A 5634-nucleotide genomic window follows, 5' to 3' on the forward strand; every position below is an offset into this window, starting at 1 on the left:
GCGGCGCATACGGATCGTGGGGCGTGTACGTGCGCATCGTGGGTGTGTGAGCAGCGCGTGTATAAGGTCTCCCTCGTCCTGTGTAACTTGGAGTGGTGCCTGGGAACGAGTTCGTGCTCGTGGTAGTGGCGTTCGAGCGCCGAAAACCTCCTGTGCCCACCTGTGTCTTCTTCTTCCCTTCTTCTTCTACCTCGGTCCGCTGCAGAACAAGAGAGCTGCGGAGAGGTAGGCGAGAGCTAGGGCTAGACGGCAACAACAATTGGTATCAGAGCATCGGGTTCGGAGGAGCTCGCCGGCGATGGCGCACGTCCCGTGTGGCGGCGGAGGACGGTGATGCCGAGCGTGCGGAGAGCGCGGCGGCCGCGGCGGACCTGCGCGATGGCGCAGAGGCTGCGGTGGCGCGGCGTGCCTCGGCGGAGGGAAGGCCAAGCTCCGGGACACGCCGGATCAGCCGCGTTGGTCGCGTCGGAGCGCGATCATGGCGCGAGCTGGAGACGAGGGGAGCGTGGCGAATGAGGCGCGGCGGCGAGCCGGGCGCGACCGGTGCGTGTTATGGGTGCGCACCGGACGCGTCGGGCGCGTCGGGACCGCGGGCGTGGACCGCGTCGAGGCGCTGGACCTGATTGCGCAGATCGCGTACGTGCGCGACGGGAGCGCGGGCCGGGAGCATGGCGACATGGGGAGTGCGCGCGAAGGGCACGGCGGTCGCGGAGACGAGGAGGTCGCGAGGGACCTGCGTGGTGGCGCAGAGGTCGCGACGGCTCGGCGCGACAATCGTGAAAGGTGCGCGGCACGGAGACGCGGCGTGGCGGCCCACGGGACTGCGGGCTGCTGCAGCGGGAGCGAGCGGAGGCTTGTGACAGAGACGCTGCGGAGGCGTACATGGCGATGTGACGACGACAACGACGGAAGCTGCACCAACTCCGGCGACGGCAGATCATGGCTTAGGGCGTGAATGATGGGAATAAGCCATGCTCAGGTCCGTGGTGACCCGTGAGTGTACGCGTACGTGCCAGGTCTGTGGCGACCGGGCGTGCGCAGGTGTGTGCGTGAATGCATGTTCGTTAGAGATAGTCACGGGATAGGGGTAGACGCTAGCGATCCATGCGGGTTCCAGCTGCGCCCAGCGTGTAGGAGCGCGTTGTGAGTGTAGGCGGCGCATGCGGATCATGGGGCATGTATGTGCGCATCGTGGGTGTGTGAGCAGCGCGTGTATAAGGTCTCCCTCGGCCTGTGTAACTTGGAGTGGTGCCTGGGAACGAGTTCGTGCTCGTGGTAGTGGCGTTCGAGCGCCGGAAACCTCCTGTGTCCACCTGTGTCTTCTTCTTCCCTTCTTCTTCTACCTTGGTCCGCTGCAGAACAAGAGAGCTGCGGAGAGGTAGGCGAGAGCTAGAGCTAGACGGCAACAACAGCGGCTCGCAGCAAATTGGAAACGGTCGTTTGACCGTAGCAGCAGGAGATTGACCGGCTCAGGGCCGCCAGGGGAGGACGCAGGCGAGGCTCGGTGGTGACTTGGAGGTAGCAGCTCGGTTCCGGAGGCGGCTGCTGTCGAGGTGAGGTAGAGCAAAGCCAGCGGCGGCTCACCGGGCTCTGCCTGCCGGCGGCGAGGTGCGGTTGCATCGAAGAGGCGCTGGCGGTGCGGGGCATGACAGAGCAACAGCCGAAGGTCGGGCCGTAGGGGCGGAGACCACTGTCCAGTTCCGAGTCGTTGACTCCCTTTTCTTTCTTTTTTAATCTAAATCATGGTAGCATCGGACTGCAGTTGTATATAGAAAGAATTCCTTATTTAACACTATTTTAAAGTTAAATTCCCTATTTAACACTGCCAAAATATTTCTACCCTATCTATCATCGACTCTAAATTTCATTTTCAATATAACACTTTCGTCAATTTCTTGAGCTAACAGTGTTAAATGCTGCTTGAAATGACAATACTACCCTTGGCACTAGTATATCACCAAAATTTTCATTCTATTTTCCCCGATGCCTCTGCTAACTTTAGAACGCTAAAAGAAATCATCGAAGGGCTGCACATGTACGTGCAAAAGCTAGCTGCTTCATTGATTTTGCTGCGGAATAGTGCACGCACGTTTAGCCGTATGTGACGCACGTACATGTGAAAAGCTAGCTTGCTGGATCGATCAACTCCGCTCTCTCGGCGAAACGAACGCAAACACGACGTGCTGCCACTGGCTCCAGCAGGTGCGGCACAGTCTGCTAACTCCAACTTGCATACGGATTACAGAACACTTCTTGTCGTCGTGCCCACGTACCACCAGAGCCTGGCCTATCAGCCTATCAGGTAAGTTTAGGAAAATTAGTTTTAGCACAACCTTTTGGCCACACTGACTCATGTTCCCACCTTTAAATATGACACGGAAATATAGGGGCAGATTGGCTAGATGTTTGAGGGCAAGATTGTCATTTCATACATCACTTAACACCGTTAGCTCAAATATTGTACATAAGTGTTATATTGGGAACAAAATTTAGAGTTGATGTCATAGAGGGAAGAAATATTTTTCCAGTGTTAAATAGGGCATCCAATTTTAAAACAGTGTTAAATAAGGAATTCTCTCTTGTATATAAGGATTTGTAGATCAACTAGTCCATCATGCGGAGCGAGTAGTACTGGTTGAAATAGCACACTGGAGTTTCACATAGATCTTGCTTCAAGGGTCAGATGGATGAGTTTGACCTCGGTCTCCACGCAGGACAAAGCGATGGCTGGTTGAACACTTGCCGTCGGCTGATACTGGTTATGATCCTTGCACTAATTCATCTTCGACACGGCTTCAACAATTTTTTTAAACCTGTATACAAACGACAGAGGTGTCGAATCAATCTCGGCGACTTTGAAGCCGCGTACAACACGCCTTCCTAATTCTCATCTCAAACTTGGAACGTGCCAGCTCCATAATTAGCTACGATTATGATCTCAAAAGATGAAATTTTTGTCTCTGCCGCAAGGTTATCCTACGCGATTATACTCTGAAACTTCTTCATCCGGTCAATCGCGAGCTCCTCGATCTCTGAAGAATTCCCTCCGAGAACTCAACACCACCGTGCGCGAGCCCCACGGTGGGCGCCTGTCGTGGAATTGTTACGGCAGATGTCCTCGTTGAAAGGACTTAGTCGTGAGGCCAACGCATCTATGTGGTATGTTGAGAGGGGTTGAGTGAGACGAGAGGCGCGAGGTTTTACCCAGGTCCGGCCCCTCACGGTGGAGGTAAAAGCCTACATCCTACTTCATTGATATTGATCATGGTGATCACAATTACAGGGGTGCTCATCTCAAGAGCTATTGATTTGTCTGTCTAAACCTAACTTGTGAAACCTTATGAAACTTATCCCTTTTTGGGGAGCCCTGCCCCTCCTTATATAAGTTGAAGGAACAGGTTATATGTGGAGTCCTATTAGGATTAGTACTAGTCTACCTTCTAATACAAACCGGATACAAGTCCGGGTCTTAACTCCTTGTAAGGTAAATATTCTTCACGCCTTTCCTCTTAAACCGGCTCACCATTAATATAAACCGGCCTTCTGGGCCTTAGGCCTTGTCATCCATTTGTCCCGCCCACCGGGTTACTAGTGAGTCATAATGTTCAGGCAGGTTGCTTGTAAACCATCTGGTCAAGGCGGGTCGCCAGTGAATCGCCAAGTGTCAACCGGGTCTTAATTAAACCGCCAAGTCCGGCCGGATCATATTTCCAGCCGGGTCATACCGCGGGATATATCTCCGACAGGATGCGTAATCCACCCGAGTGCCCTGGGAAGCGCAGAACTCCCTGAATTCTTTTGAGTCAAAATTTGAACCGTTGCCTGTGATGATGCTGTGTGGAACTCCATATCTGAATACCAACTCCTTTACAAAACTGATGGTTGTACTCGAGTCTAAGTTCTTGATAGGCTTTGCCTCAATCCATTTGGTGAACTTGTCGACTGCCACAAGCAGATGAGTGAAGCCGCTCCTGCCAGTCCTTAGAGGTCCAACCATATCCAAAACCCACACGATGAACGACCAGGAGAGTGGAATGGTTTTCAACGCAGATGCGGGCTTGTGGGACTTGTTTGCGTAGAATTGACAACCCTCACACTTCTCAACGATTTCCTTTGCTGCTTCATTGGACCGTGGCGAGTAGAATCCTGCTTGGTATGCTTTGGCCACGATGGCCCGAGATGACACATGGTGACCATAGGTCCTCGAGTGGATCTCATCCAATATCAGTCGACACTCTTCTGGAGAGATACATCGCCGAGCCATGCCAGTAACACTTTCTCTGTAAAGATGTCCACCTATCACTGTGAAGGCCTTGGACCTACGGACAATTTGGCGCGCTTCAACTTCATCTTCTGGAAGCTCCTGCGTGAGCAGATATGCAATATATGGCACAGTCCAGTCGGGGGTGATTACCAAAATCTCCATAACTAGATCCATAACTGCTGGCACCTCAACTTTAGTCAGGTTGGTAGGACTTATTGGTTGGGGAGGTTCTTCAGTAAAGGGATCTTCTTGTACTGATGGGGTATGGAGATGCTCCAAAAACACATTACTGGGGATAGGCTTCCAAGTGGAACCTATTTTTGCCAGGTCACCAGCGGCTTGGTTCTTGATTCGGGGAATATGGTGGAGCTCTAATCCTTCAAACTTCTTTTCCAACTTCCTCCTGCATTGCAGTATCAGATCATGGCAGGGTTCCTGACATCCCACTCCTTCATCACCTGATTAACTACCAAATCCGAGTCGCCGTAGACCATCAGGCAATGGACGCGGAGTGAGATGGCCACACACAACCCATAAAGGAGTGCTTCGTACTCAGCTTCATTATTGGAGGAATCAAAGTGAATCTAGAGGACATAACTGAGTTTATCACCTATTGGGGACACCAGGACCACTCTGGCACCAAAACCATTTAACATCTTAGATCCATCAAAGAACATGGTCCAATGTTCCGAGTCAACTTGAGTTGGCTTTTGCTGCTCAATCCACTCGGCCAAGAAATCCACGATTGCTTGAGACTTGGTCGCCTTCTTTGCCTTGAACTTGATATCCAAAGGAAGAAGTTCAATTTCCCACTTAGCCACTCGGCCTGTTGCATCTCGATTGTTCAAGATTTCAGACATTGGAGCGTCACTGACGACTGAAACCGAGTGATCTTGGAAGTAATGTGCAACTTTCTTCGCAGTCAAATAAATTCCATAGACAAGCTTCTGGTAATGCGGATACCTTTGCTTGGAAGGAGTGAAGACTTCAGAGATGTAATACACTGGGTGTTGAACTTTATAGACCTTCCCTTCTTCTTCTCGCTCCACTGTGAGCATTGTGTTGACAACTTGACCAGTGGCTACAATATATAACAGTAGAGGCTCTTTGCATATAGGAGTAGCAAGCACCGGCTGGGTGGAAAGCAGGGCTTTGAGCTCCACAAATGCTGCTTCAGCTTCAGGAGTCCACTCAAATGTATCAGATTTTTTCACCAGTCGGTAAAGAGGCAATGCCTTTTCCCCGAGGAGAGAGATGAATCGACTTAATGCAGCAAGACAACTTGTAAACTTCTGAACATCATGCACACGCACATGGCGTTTCATTCGAAGAATTGCACCAATATTTTCAAGGTTTGTATCTATAACTCA

The sequence above is a fragment of the Triticum urartu genome, chromosome 4A, assembly GCF_056163025.1.
Source record: "Triticum urartu cultivar PI428250 chromosome 4A, HENAU_Tu73, whole genome shotgun sequence".
Taxonomy (NCBI): Eukaryota; Viridiplantae; Streptophyta; class Magnoliopsida; order Poales; family Poaceae; genus Triticum; species Triticum urartu.